The sequence below is a fragment of the Equus quagga genome, chromosome 1, assembly GCF_021613505.1.
Source record: "Equus quagga isolate Etosha38 chromosome 1, UCLA_HA_Equagga_1.0, whole genome shotgun sequence".
In the NCBI taxonomy this organism is placed as follows: domain Eukaryota; kingdom Metazoa; phylum Chordata; class Mammalia; order Perissodactyla; family Equidae; genus Equus; species Equus quagga.
In genome coordinates, this window is record NC_060267.1 from 164422952 (window position 1) to 164437408 (window position 14457).

At 42.4% G+C, this 14457-nt stretch overlaps 1 long non-coding RNA gene across 1 annotated transcript in view; it reads right to left on the reverse strand.

The window, feature by feature from the left end:
- Positions 1-269: 269 nt before the first annotated feature.
- Positions 270-14457, reverse strand: part of LOC124237668 (uncharacterized) — a 38352-nt gene continuing 24164 nt past the window's right edge. Inside the window, exon 4 of the long non-coding RNA XR_006888061.1 lies at positions 270-4350. This is a non-coding gene — a long non-coding RNA (uncharacterized LOC124237668). The remainder of the gene's footprint in view (positions 4351-14457) is intronic.

Here is a 14457-nt window from a genome sequence, read left to right on the forward strand (position 1 = left end):
ATCCCAAATTAAAATCTGGGGGGCCAGCCTGGTGGCGAAGCAGTTAAGTTTGCACATTCCGCTTCTCAGGGGCCCGGTGTTCGCCGGTTCGGATTCCGGGTGTGGACATGGCACTGCTTGGCAAGCCATGCTGTGGTAGGCGTCCCACATATAAAGTAGAAGAAGATGGGCACAATGTTAGCTCAGGGCCAGGCTTACTCAGCAAAAAGAGGAGGACTGGCAGTAGTTAGCTCAGGGCTAATGTTCCTCAAAAAAAAAAAAATCGGCAGATATATTAATACTGTTGGGTAACTTCCACCCTCTTTAAGGTGTGTTTCACTAGAAGCATCAGAAGAGGCAGTAGGTATTGTCCCCTACAAATTAAACATTATCGTAATAATTCACTATTTACAGTGAAAAATGTTAACAACTTCAGGAATCAAGACTCAAGTCTTTTCTCATCTGCACATTCTCTTCTAAGAGGAAATGTACATGGATGGCTAGATTGTAGACAGAGGATTTCTCAGTGAAGAGGAAATCAGAACAAGGGGGAATGCTGAATAATCCCAATGGTCATGACATCAGTCTATGATGAGCTTAAACACCCGTACTCTCCACTAGGAAGGAGCTCCCAGGAGCAATAATTTGAGTCTGCTCCTCTCTCCAATGGACAGCCCTGGAGAACACCATCAACATTTTACTCTCCTGTACCCTTGACTTGTTTGTTTAGGCCCCATGACAATGTAGATCAGTGCAAGCCCTCTTATCTAACAAAACTGAGAAACACTTAGTAGAATATTTCAAAAAAGTAAATTGAAAAAGAGTTCATTGGAAAAAATGAGGAAATCATAAAAAAGAACGCATTTAACAATTTATTCCGAAACATTTAAACACATCTTTATGTGCCAATCTTTTGATATAGGGCTAAGGCCTTTTCCTTAAAATCTACCTCATTTCCCTTTCATAAAGCCCACCCGCAAGGCATCATCTACAATTTCCAGTCTAGATTTCTGTAAAGTGGAGCAAGAACATAAAGACCCCTATGAAGCAATGTGAGAGCAGAATCCTTCTAGATTTTACAATTTTCATCACAAAGTTGTCTCATTTACATATCATTCAATAGCAACTTTACTTTAATAAAAACATCTTTGTCAAGTTTTTTCACAGCACCCAACTTAATTTTCATAAAAACAAGAACTCATTATTTTCTTACACTCATTATTTCATTGGTTAACATAATATTTTACTTAACTGTATAATTGCAAATCAGCACGACTGGCATAAACAGGTTTGGGAGAAACTAGGAATGCCTATGAGATAATTGACAAGCACACAAGAGACTGGACTGCCAGCCAGAAGCTTTTAGTGAGATGTAGGCATTCATTGGGATGTCTTACAGAGAAAACAGCACATCAGCCAACGTGGCTAGTCTATCAAGTGGGCGTCAGTTAAAAGAACACATTTTTTCTCAGATCACATCTTGTATAACTGGTTGGATTTATGCTCTCTTAGATACAGTCACAATCCTCTGTTGCCTACCTGAGACTGTACTCACCTATATAGCCGCCCAAGGAATGCTTGTAAGTCAGGGAGCCTTCCTTGTAGTTTATCACCAGGTCATTTTGTAGCTTCAGATTTGGATTTACCTTGATATAGCCACTATGTGCTGCTTCCAGGATCTGTTGTAAGGATCGAATGAAACTGTCTCTGCAAAAACACTTTGTAAGCTGGAAAGCCCTAATCCAAAAGCTAAGTCATTCATTCTGCATATACTCATCCTACCAGATTGGGGGTTCCCTGAGGATAGGAATAAAATCCAACTATATCCCCTACAAAGCCAGCATAGTACTGAGCACATAGTGAGGACCGAGATTATACTTGGGGATTGATTTTGTGTGGACATATGCAAAACTCCCTTGCTCTTCTTATCTGCCAAGTACAAAAATACAGAAGGGAGAGAAGATCCCGTCAATTCTGCCTGTCCCATAAGTACTGAAGCAATGTCGGTGATCAAGAAAATAATGAATTTTACAGGATCTTCCACTACAGAAGGAATCAATTGGTGGCAGCTCCTAGGAATTATCAGGGATGACAATGAGATTGACAAGGAGGATGAGCAGTTTGAAAGGAGTGGCAGTTTCACATTAAACTACAGCTCAATTTTTTTTGACATTTTTCTTTGCCCTCTTCCTATTCTATAAAAAGTCTGTTTTGAAATCATTGAATATATACATATATTTTTAAATTTTTTGCTGAGGAAGGTTGCCCTGACCTAACATCCATTGTCAATCCTCCTCTTTTTCTGCTTGAGGAAGATTAGCTCTGAGCTAACATCTGTGCCAATCTTCCTCTATCTTTTTGTATGTAGGACACCTCCATAGCGTGGCTGGTGAGCAGAGTAGGTCTGCACCTGGGATCCAAACCCATTAACCCGGGCTGCCGAAGGAGAGCAAACAGAACTTTAACCACTTGGCCACCAGGCTGGGCCCCACTGAATGTATTTTTAACAGGCAAAGTTTATGTTTTTTCAGGAAGGATAACAACTTGCCACTACTGATTTATATTTTTCTGGTCACTGGTAATATATTTGTGGCATTTCTGTTCTTTTCTCTTTTTTTGGCAAAGGGGGTGGGAGTATAAAGATGTGTCTGTTGTATATAAAAAGCGTAAGTTCTTGATGTGCTGAAGGAAGCCAGAGCAAGTCTTTTGGCTCAAATATCCTACAACAATGGTTCTCAAGCTATAACCTGCATCAGAATCTCCCAGGGGAGTTGCTAAAACACTGATTTGTGGACTCTGCTCCCAGAGTTTCTGATTCAGTAGGTCTAGGGTGAGGCCCCAAGAGTTTGTATTTCCAACAAGTCCCCAGCTTATGCTGACACTACAGCTCCAGAGACCACGCATTGAGAATCACTACCAGGGCAGTAGAATGCTAGTTCAGCTACCATATACTGCACACCTACAATGTTCTAGGTCCTGTGCTGGGGACACCAAGACGCGTAAGACTCAGCTCATGCCCTTGAGGAGCTCACTGTCAAAGTGGGGCAACAAACAGACATCTATATTAATTCATTTATTCATTGAGTGCTGCTAAGGGAATACAGCGTCAATGTTCTTTCTCTGGGCCTCAGTTTCCCTTCCCACATCCCAGGCCTCTGGTAGTACCATCCTATTGCTCTTTTCAACTCTAGCTCTTCCTTTCTCTGACTGGGTGACCAGGGTAGGGCGAGCTGTTCCCAAAAGGTCACAGTTGAAAAAGAACCTTGGTTTCTTCAGCGGTGGGTGGAAAAGCCTGAGGCTGGTTTTCTTTTATTAACATGTCAATGCATCTCCCCTCTGGCTCGGGACAGCACTGAGGAAGGATCCAGAAGGGCCTGAACACAGGTCAGCAGCATGTTAATGTGGAAAGCAGAGTGGGTAGGTCAGGAATTACCCCCTCATCCAATCTCTAACCCCCAAATCCTTCTCTCTTCATGTTCAGATGTCACCCTTAATTTAAGGCTTGGCTTAGATGTCACCATTTCTATGAGACTTTCTCAACCTTCTATCCTGCACTGTGCCCCCTGAGACCCCATCTTTGAACAGTTACAGCATTTTATTTTTGTCTCTTCTGTGGCAGCTACTTCTTCCTGCCTCTTACAATAGTCCAGTCTTATCTCGCTGGCTGACTGTGAAGTCCATCTTTTCTCAGAATTCCCCATCACACATGGCCCCACACCCAACACAGCATTCAATACACATCAGAAAATTAAAGAATGAATAAACAAAGAGCTCATGCTACAGAAATCACTTCAATCCCCAAACCCACAATGTGAAGGAAAAGAAAACAGAAGGAAAGTTTGGATAGAAAAGAGATAGGAAATGGAGCGGGCCAATTGGCCAGTTCCAGAATTTGGCTGGAGACTGAACTGAAGTGATTCCAGGCCTTGCCAGGGATGATGATCAGCTACTGGAGGATCGCAGGAGTTCCAAGATCCACTCATTCATTAATTAATTAATTCATTTGTTTACTTAGTTTTTCCTTTGTTCTTTAGTATTCCTAGAGTGGCCAGGCTCCCTTGGACAGCATCTGCTCTTACCCTCAGCCCTCCTTGAAACAGAACTTAGCACTTGATGTGCCCCTCAAAACAGATCCACAGTGCGATAACAGAAGAAGTAACTTTCTGAAGATTTTGTTGGAGGGAAGAGAGAGGGGACTGACTTCACACATCACAAAGCAAAAACTTCTTGAATTCCTCACTGGATATTTTGGTTCCCTTCAGAATCCTCTTCTGCCTCCCTCACCTCTCGCTTTTGCCTTCCCCAAACAGCCTCTAAAACCTTGTTTGCTGCCCCAAGTACTTCAGATCTTCTCAGATGCAATACTTCACTCTGCAAAATGGAAGCATAACAGTTAGCCAACCACAATTACCTATGGCTCTGCTGAGCAAGTCCATTGGGGGCACCAGAGCATCTGTCTCCCACATTCAGTCTACACAAATCTATGAGCTCTTATTGGCCAGTCTGTAAGCTGCTCCCCCTCAATGATCATGCCCTTATGTAGTCCCCTCCCAAAAGGAATTAGAGCTGGCTATGTGACAAATATACTCTGGATAATCTGGTGGTAGTAGACTGTGTAACTTCTGGACTTTGATCAAAATGGCCTTGAAACTTCCACTTTATTCTTTTGGAACACCTGTTCCTGGAGCCTTGAACTGCAATGTAAGATGTCCAACTATCCTGAGGCCACATGCTGGAGATACCACATGAGAAATCTTATAGAGAAGCCCTGAGACTATATAGTGAGATCTAAGCCAGCCCTTGGCTGTTCCAGCCCCAGCCATTTGAGTCAGTCCAGCTGAGGCCCCAGATACACAGAGAGCAGAGACAAGTCAACCCCTCAAGCTCTGGCCAAATTACAGATTCCTGAGAAATTTCTGCGCTTTAAGCCACTAAATTTGGGGATGGTTCATTACATAGTAACAGATAACAAGAGTATCCTCCTACTTAACAGCCAGCTCACTGGGGACTGGGAAAGGCAGGAAGACACTATCTCCTGAGGCTATTGACACAGGATACACTTTGGGAGATCCTACTGCTGTAGGAATCCCAAGTCAGCTCCAGGGGCTCAGACTGAAGACAGTCCTATTTGCCTGCTTCTCATAACCCTCTTTGCCCCACCACCCCTCCCCAAACTTCCTCTGTAATCTTGTGGCAAGTCAAACTCCCTGCTTAGAATCCCCAGTGGGTTCCACAGCTCTCAGAATAAAATTCAAACTCCTTACAGTGGCCTAAAAGGCTTTGCATGATTTAGTCCCCACCGTGGTCTGTAACCTCATCTCAGGTACTCCATGTTTTCTCGGCTCACGACAGCCCATCCACAATGGTTTTCTTCAGTTCCTCCAACAAACCACACTCTCTTCCATTGCAGGGCCTTTGCCCACACTGTTCCCGCACCTGAATGCTCTTCTACACTGTCCGCAGGGCTGGTTCTTTTTTTCGCATCTTATTGATCTCTCTCAGCTTATGACACCTTTTTCATATAAGTTTTTTCTGAGTCCCCATCTAAACAAGGTTCTCAGTATCTCAGTCCTAATTATTGTTATAGCACTTATCGTAGCTCAAAAGACATTTTAAAAGTCTATCAATCAGCTTACTTGCTATTCGTCAATCAGCCCCACTAGAATGTAAGCTCCAAGAGGTCAGGGCCTGTACCATCTTGTTGGTAGCACCCAGGAGTATGCCTCACTCATAGGATAATAAACATTTATTGAACATTAAAGCCGAACCATTCTTGCACATGCATGCATGGAAGCTTTCATACATCCACCGGAACTTTCTTGCCAAGATCCCCCTTGCTTGTAAGGTCCTGTTACTGTCAAAAACGATAAATACAGTAGGCTGTATTTCTAGATACTACTGAGTCTAAGAGAAAAATATTTTTCTAGTTATTATAAAACCATTATTAATTTTTTTAACTTTTGAGTATAGACAATTTCAAATGTACACAAAAATAAAGAGAACAGTATAATGAACCCATGTGAAGCCATCACCAGCTTCAACAACTATCAACCTATAGTCAGTCTTGTTTCATTTTTCCTATCACCCCATGCCCCCCGTATTATTTTGAAGCAAAACCCAGACATCATATCATTTCATCTGTAAATATTTCAGTATGCATCTGAATAAATACTCTTTGTTAAGGAAAAAACATAATCACAATAACTTGATCACATCTAAAAGAAATAATAAAAGTTCTCTAATATCATAAAATATCCAGTGTTCAAATCTCCAATTGTCTCATAAATGTCATAAATAATGTGGTTAGCTCTCTCTGTCTCTCTCTCTCTTTCTTCTCTCCAGTTTGTTTAAATCAGGATCCAAATAAGGCCCACGCATATGATTGGTGGATGTGTCTTTTAAGTCTCTTTAATCTTTAGAGTCCTCCTCTAGCTCTGTCTCCCTCTCTCTCTTTTCTTTTTCTTGTTGCAGTTTATTTGTGGAAGAAACCAGGTTGGTTGTCCTGTAGAGTTTCCTACTGTATTAATCTGCTTGGGCTGCCATAACAAAATACCCTAAACTAGATGGCTTAAACAACAGAAATTTATTTTCTCACCTTTTGGAGGCTACAAGTCCAAGATCAAGGTGCCAGCAGGGTTGCTTTCTCTCTGTGTCCTCACTCGGCCTTTCCTCTGTGTGTGCACGCAGAAAAAAAGAGAGAGATCTCCAGTGTCTCTTCGCCTTCTTATGAGGACACCATTCTGTTGGATTAGGGCCCCTCCCTTATGATCTCATTTAACGTTAATTATCCCCTTTCAGGCCCTATCTCCAAATACAGTCACATTTAGGGTTAGGGATTCAGTAAATGAATTTGGAGGGGGGAAGGATCACAATTCAGTCCATAACACCTACAGTCTGGATTTGGTTGATTGCATCTCCATGGTGTCATTTAACATGTTCTTATGTTCTCTGTATTTTCTGTATCTTGGTAGTTGGATCCAGAGACAAATTAAGATTTAAGTTGTTGATAAGATGATTTCATACTAGTACTGTATACCTCCATCTATAGTGGTCACTTATATAAATGAATCCCATATTCATTAACAGGCTTACAGTTTAATTATCCAAAAATAGAATCCAATTCCTCAAAGTAGTAAAAATACAGAGTATATTTTCTTATATAACCCTATCAAATTTTTCAAAGATGAAATCATAAAACTTAACAATGAGAAGTAATATTTAATGACCACCACATGCCAGAAACTTTATGTTTATTCTTCAAAACAATCTCGTCATGCAGGAATATTGTTTCCTAATTTTTTCAATGGAGAAAATAAGATTTTAGGAAATTTTCTTCAACTGATTTTTAAAACATCTTCTCAAATATTTCATTAAACACCAAGTGAATTGGATTCTTTTTTGGAAAAGCTTTAGATGGGAATGGGGTGTGGTATTAAATCATAGAGATTCTCCCTAGGAGAACCAGAGCAAGTTGTTAATAAATATTCACCAATTTTGTGATATCAAGTTTCACCACAGCAGTTTGATTCATAGTGACACCAAAATGCAAAAATATATGCAGATAGATATATTCCCCCTTAACCTGATTCATTATATTTTCTACTATTGGTTTGAGTTCCCACTACCTGCCTACGCTTCCTTCTACTTTATACATTTTCACCAATTTTTGGTAAAAATCCTCATTTGATTGGATACTAGCCCTGCAGAGTTTTTAAATTTTGTTTTTATATGGTCACTACTGCGTATGGGGTTCTAAAATCCACTTTGTGGACTAACCCAATTAATCCTCACAACAACTCTTTCAGGTAGGTACTACTATGCCCATTTTAGAGATGAGAAAAAGGAGGGTCAGAGAAGTGGAATAACTTGCCCAAGGTCACCAAGCCAGTGAGTGGTGGTGTCTAGATTTGAATCCAAGCAATCTGGCTCCAGAGTCTATTCTCACAATGTCAAAAGCTTCACAAGCTTAGAGCCTTCTTTGACATTCAGATGCTCAAAGTGTGAACATCACAGACTGTTCTTCAGGAGGCAATATTGGGCAATGTTGGGCTCACCACTGCCTCTCTCAGTGGGTAACTTCTTGTCCTCCATCACCCAGACATGGCTCACACTCAGTTTCACACCAGAGTAGTGCAAATTCCTGAAAACCAGCTTACACATCCAGAAAGTTGACTCTCAAACATGCCAGGACCCTCCTGTTGGCCAGTCTTCCATTTTCCTCATAGCAGGGAAGCCTCTTTGGAAAAAGAACTTTGGGTCAGAAAACTCAGAGCCAAGGGAGTGAATACTGCAGGATTGGAAATTGCAGCCTGGCACATAGAATTGAAGTGGGGAGGAGAGAAGAGCTGCCTACTGTTGCTTGGCATAGAAGGAAACAACCAACGCAATGCTGTGCTGGCTGTTCTCTGCTCACCCCTGCCCTCCTCCACGCACCCTCCACCTTTCTCTGCCCTGCTATGGGCTCAGGCAGGCTGATCCCAGTGGATTCTATCAATGAGGCTCCCTTGCTGCCTGGCTTCTGATCAGTCTCAGCAGTGAGGGGCACTGGCAGGAAACTGGAAGGTGGGAGGAGAGAGAATCCAGAGCATTTCTTCCCCTCTCTCTTCCTCTTTGCAGCACACCTCTGGCCTTGGCTGCACCCCTCCATCCTCAGTGGCTCCAGCATATACAAGCTCTGGTACTACTCTCTTCCTCTTGCTCCTTCCAAGCTTGAAAGGGTAGTAACAACTTCCCACTGCTGCTGTCTCTGGGTGCCTCAACATCCCGTTTGTTCCCTTGACCTATATGACACCTCTATACGCAGTTCCTTCATTAAAGTCTCTTCACTTGTACCATCATGGGTGAACTTGGTTTCATGTTGGGATTCTGATTCAGGCACCAAAGTGATGCACATGGGCTGGGCCAGGGTGAGTTAGAAGACCTAGTAAGGGGTGGACTTGGGTAGGATTGCTTGGGAGCTGGCCCTGCACCAAAGTGTAAGTGTTAGATACCCTCCAGATGTGGTGCTGGCTGGGCCAAATAGATGATTTTAAGATGTCTTGTTTATCATCCACCCACTTTGGTAGACTGGCAAAACCCCTCTTCCTCTATGAGTATTACAATCCCAAACCTCTTACAGTCTTCAGTGTGGCTGGTCAGGACACCGTTAGTCTAGGACAGGGCTGGAAAAATCCTCACACATGCTTTTGTTTTTGCTATGGCCCAAACATTGCAACACGCCCTTTCTAGTGTAGAAGTTAGATGCACCTACGCCTCAGTTCTGACCTTGGCTCTACCTCTTACTAGCTGTGTGATCTTGAATAGATAGGTAATCTCTCTAGGCCTCAGTATTCTCATCTGTAAAATGGGGATAATAATGGGGCTGGGGAAAGGACTAAATGACCTACTACATATACAGCTCTTAGCACAGTGTCTGACACCAGTAAATACTTAAAAATGTTAATATCTCCACCCCTTATGTAGACATGTGACCTTGGGCAATTTACTTCACCTTTCTGTGCCTCCATTTCCTCCTCTACAAACCGGAATAATAACACTGACCTCCTGGGTTGTGGGGAGACCAAAAGGAAGAAAATGTCAGTGAAAGTATTCTAGAAACTGTGAAGCATCTTATGAATGTGAGGTCTTTTGAAAAATACATAATAATAATTTTCACAATTAAGAAACCAGCAAGGGCCCCTAAAAAATGTTTCACTAAGTCTTTATACCAATATCCATAATGAGATAGAGAAGGAAATTTAATAATAAGGCCCATAAGAAAGTTTTAGATAAAAAACTAAAAGGGGCACATATGTATGGTGATGGATACAAACTAGACTATTGGTGGTGAAAACGATACAGTCGATACAGAAACTGGTATATAATAATGTACACCTGAAATTTATACAACATTATAAGCTATGATGATCTCAATAAAATAATTTTTTTTAAAAAAGGTCAAAAGAACTTTTAAGAAGTGGATTAGGTTTCACTCTGAGGCTAACAATTTAAAAACAGCTGCTGAAAAGTAATTTCTACCTCAATATATTACCCAAATTAACCGATCATTAAGTCAAGTATGAACAATGACTAAAATGCATTGGATCAGATGCATTAAAATGAGTAAGTCACCCCAGGAGAACTGTCAGAAGGCACTCCCCACCTCCCAAGATCCAGAGTGGGCCACTCCTCTCTTCAAGGCAGCATACCTCCCTGCCCACACCTGCCCACACCCAGGAGAGCAGACAGCCACAGTGCGGGGTCCATGGCCATGACTGTGTTTGGAAGACTAGACCATTTTTGTTTTCCTGCCCTTCATTCTCTACCTTTTCCTTCATAGTAATAAAAGCATTGACTTTGTAGTGAAGGTTTTAACTTCTTAATACTCAAAGTTTGGCCTGTGGACCAGCAGTATCAGCATCACCAGGAGCTTATTAAAAATGTGCAATTTTGGGCCCCACCCCAGGCCTGCTGAATCAGAATCTGCATTTTAACACCATCCCCAGGTGATTCATATGCTCTTTAAAGTTTGAGAAGCACTATTTTAATCTTTCTGAACCTCATACTTATCTTGCAAGGTTATTGTGGGGATTAAATATATTCAAATATATACTTGCCTGGCAAGTAGTAGGTGCTAAATACGTTATCATCTTCCTTCACCTGGCACCTGGCACTGCCATGCCTCTGTGCCCAGTCTCCATCTGCCTAAGTCCTTCTCCCTGGCCTGGGCTTCAGCCTGGGCTTCTGAACACTGACCTTAACTTGCTTTTTCAGACCTTGGCTGGTGCCCCAAATTGACCTCCACTCTTTCCTTGGAGTCCTGGCAGGCTCACTGCGGCCTGTTGTTATACTTCTCAGCACTCCTCGCTGACCTAGACTGTCCCCAATCCCCACCTCTCTTGGCCTCTCCCTTCTTGTGAACACCAAAAGCCCTGTAGCAGTGCTTATTTTAGTTATGTTGCCATTGCTCAAAATGGCCTTGGAACCACTCCTTGGAATTCACCTTCACAGCCTCACACGGTACCTGGCCCAGCATAGGCACTCAGCTAGATATTCCGTAGGGGAATGAATGAAGAACAAGGATTTGCTTCATACTTCATTGTATTAGGATGGATACCTCCTTTTGGGGATTCAGTCTCTTTGCTTTCCCTTTTTCTCAATTTTCTTTGCCATCTGGAAGGTGTGATGTAGAAGGCAGAGATTTAATGTCACCCCAGGAAGAAAGGGTCAAGGAAAATGCCCGAGCTGCTGGGATTCTAGTCCTCGAGGCTCTATGCAAGGGAGCCCTTGTGGCCCCAGAGGGTCCAGCCCTACTCACTATGATTTCACACTGAGGCTTGAGGCCAAACCACCAGAAAGCAATAAAGTGTTCTGGTCCTGGCCTGGTCCTCTATACTTAGGTCGCTTCAGGCTGTTAGTGGCCCGTCCAAATCTCCTTCACTAGCCAGTACACCATCTCCCAGCTGCTGCAGGTGCTCCGGCTAAAAGCTTCCACCTGTGACCTTCGTTGGACAATTGCTATTGGATGAGTTCTATCACCTAGCAAATTTGGGGATGTATCACCTCCACTCTCTCCCAAGTAGTCAATGACTGGTCCCCTTGCCTCAAAAGAGGACAACTCTGTAGTGCAATTTACATTCCAGAGTCCCCATTGATCGGGCCAAGGCAAGAACTGACATGAGCACATGTCCCTGCTAGGCTGGTTCCCCTGCCTATCCTGCTTGCCTTACTCCCTTACAGGTTTCTTTCCAGGTCATCCCTCAATAAATTGTGTGCACCTGAAACCCTGTCTCAGGCTCTGCTTCCAGGGAACCTGACCTAAGACAGTGCTCTTGGGATTTAGTGGACAAGTAGCTGAACAATGTTCCTGTGTTCCAGATCCCCAGTGCTCATCAAACACTATCTCGACACCAGCTCAACATGACGTACACTGGAGTCTCCTCCTGGCTGCCATCGGCCCACAGGGGCCCTAGAGCCAAGTCCAAGGGAGAGGGAAAAGGCCTAGAGCTGCGCTGTCTAAAATGGTAGCCTCTAGCTACAGGTGGCTGCTGAGCACTTCAAATGTGGCTAGTGCAACTGAAAAACTGAATGTTGATTTCACTTAGCTTTAATTTTATTTTAAAAAATGAATACTCAAGTTATTGGAAAACTATTAAGCATGTTTGGAACAACTTGAGTGTGGAAATCTATCTCCTTTTCAATTTTTAAATTTTATAAAATCTAAATACAGGTCAAGGATTTCTGATGAAAACAATGTTCAAATTGAGATGCACTGTATGTATAAAAAAATGTACACTAGATTCCAAAGATCTAGTATTTAAAAATAACATAAAAGATATCATTAATATTTTTAATATTGGTCACATTTTGACATACTATTTTTATTTATTTTAATAAACAAAATGTTATTAAAATTAATTTACATGAAAAATTTCCATAAAAATATGGCTACTAGAAAACTTAAAATTACATATATAATAAGAATATGTAACAATTCCATATGTAATAAGAATCAATGTGAGAACCACAAGGGTCAGGTAGGGCACTGGGGCCCATAATGAAATGCAACCAACAAGGGACTTGGAAACACTGAGCCCCAGAGATGTTGAGATGTCTTAGTTGCTCATATATCCTCTCAGAAAACCCCCGTGTCTCAAGTGGGGTTCCCCAGAAACAGACACAGAAATGAAGATTAATGTGCAAAGCAATTATTAAGGAAGTGCTCCAAGGAGAAGCTGGTGGGAAGTGGGGGGGCAGCACAGGGAAGAGCAGAAAGCCAAGCATGGTGTGATTTCAGCAATCCTGCAGAGGGTAGCCTTGGCCTGATCCAGATGGAAAATTCTAGAGTATAAGCTGTACTTCAGAGGTTGTCTCAACTCAAGGTAAGAGAGGTTGGTTTTCATAGTCACCCACCAATCAGTCCTTGGTCAAAGGCCTGCTCAGCAGGGGACATACACTCCTAGGTACCTCCTACTTGCTATACTAGGTAAAGTAGCTCTAATAGCCCAAAGAGAGTGCTCAGAAGAAGAGTTATAGGTATAGACAAAAAGCACAGTGAAGCCAGGGGAGGCGTGACCAGAAACAGTCAAGAAATTTGAGAATTCTGGGCAGTGCATCAACAGTGTTCACTATACTTCACTATGGAAGGTCACCTGGTTAGATCTCTTCCCTGCAGCCTGAAGAGTGTATCTGGATCAGCAGTCTTAGGTTCTCTCTTCAGTTTATCTTATGGTTTGCAGACTGTTCTCTACAGAGTTTCTTCTTAGGTCACCATAAATTCAGGAGAACCTAGCTAGTAAGGGATATATGCCCTCTACCCAGCTACAAATGAAGCAGTTCTACCTTTATTTGTTTTACATATTGGGCTTCCACATGAGCTTTTGCTTAAATATAGGTCTCCACAGCTAAAAGAAAGGCTTGAAAACTACTGGGATAGACCATGATCAAAATGAGTGTATTAGTTATCTTTTGCTGCATAACAAATTACCGAAAATTTAGAAGCTTAAAACAATGCACATTCTAATCTTACAGTTTCTGTGGGTCATAAGTCCAGGCACAGCTTAGCTGTACCTCTGCTCAGGGTCTCACAAGGCTGTGATTCAGGTGTTGGCTGAGGCTGTGGTCTCATCAGAGGCTTGACTAGGGAAAGATCGACTTCCAAGCTCCTTCAGGTTGTTGGCAGAATTCATCTCCTTGTAGTTGTAGAACTGAGGGCCTGTTTTCTTGCTGGCTGTCAATGGGGGCTACTCCCAGCAAATAAAGGCTGCCCAAAGTTCCTTGCCATATGGCGGCCTCTATAGGCCCTCTCATGACATGGCAGCTTACCTCTTCAAGGCAGTAATGAAGAGTCTCTCTAGTGCATGCCAGCAAGACAGAGGTTACAATAACATAATCATGAGAATAACATCCCATCACCCTTGCCATATTCCAGAGCAAGTCCCTGGTCCCACCCACATTCAAAGGGAGGAGATTATACAAGGCATGAAAATGGGCTCATATTAGTGTCTGTCTACCACAAGGATTATGGAAGAAGGATGTTTAAGAGGAGGCCTCTTGGTAAAAGGTGCAAAAGCCTTCCTGTGGTATAGGAGAAAGAACTGTTTCACTCCTAATTCTTCCATTCACACCAACCTGGTCTTAAGCAAGCAAGCAAGGTCTATCCTATGGTTACCCTGAATGATTTTGATTTATTGCTTGCTTTCCGACCTGTCAAATCTGCGTGCATTTTGACAACCCAGTCTCACCTGTCTATGGACCACAGATTCAGTCTTGGTCTCTCCCCGGCTGGTTATGTGGCCTTGCCCTAGCTCTGCCTTCTTACAGCTATTGCCTCTGGTCCCATACGAATAACCTTTTTCCAGTTAATTTCCTACCTCAGTTTTCATATATTTGATCATAACTGTCATAAGTGAAAAGGCTAAAGCTCACTGGGTCAAATGTTATACATTATAATTATTAAACAAGCAAATTTTGGTTAAATTTCTTTAGCTAAAAGAAGCT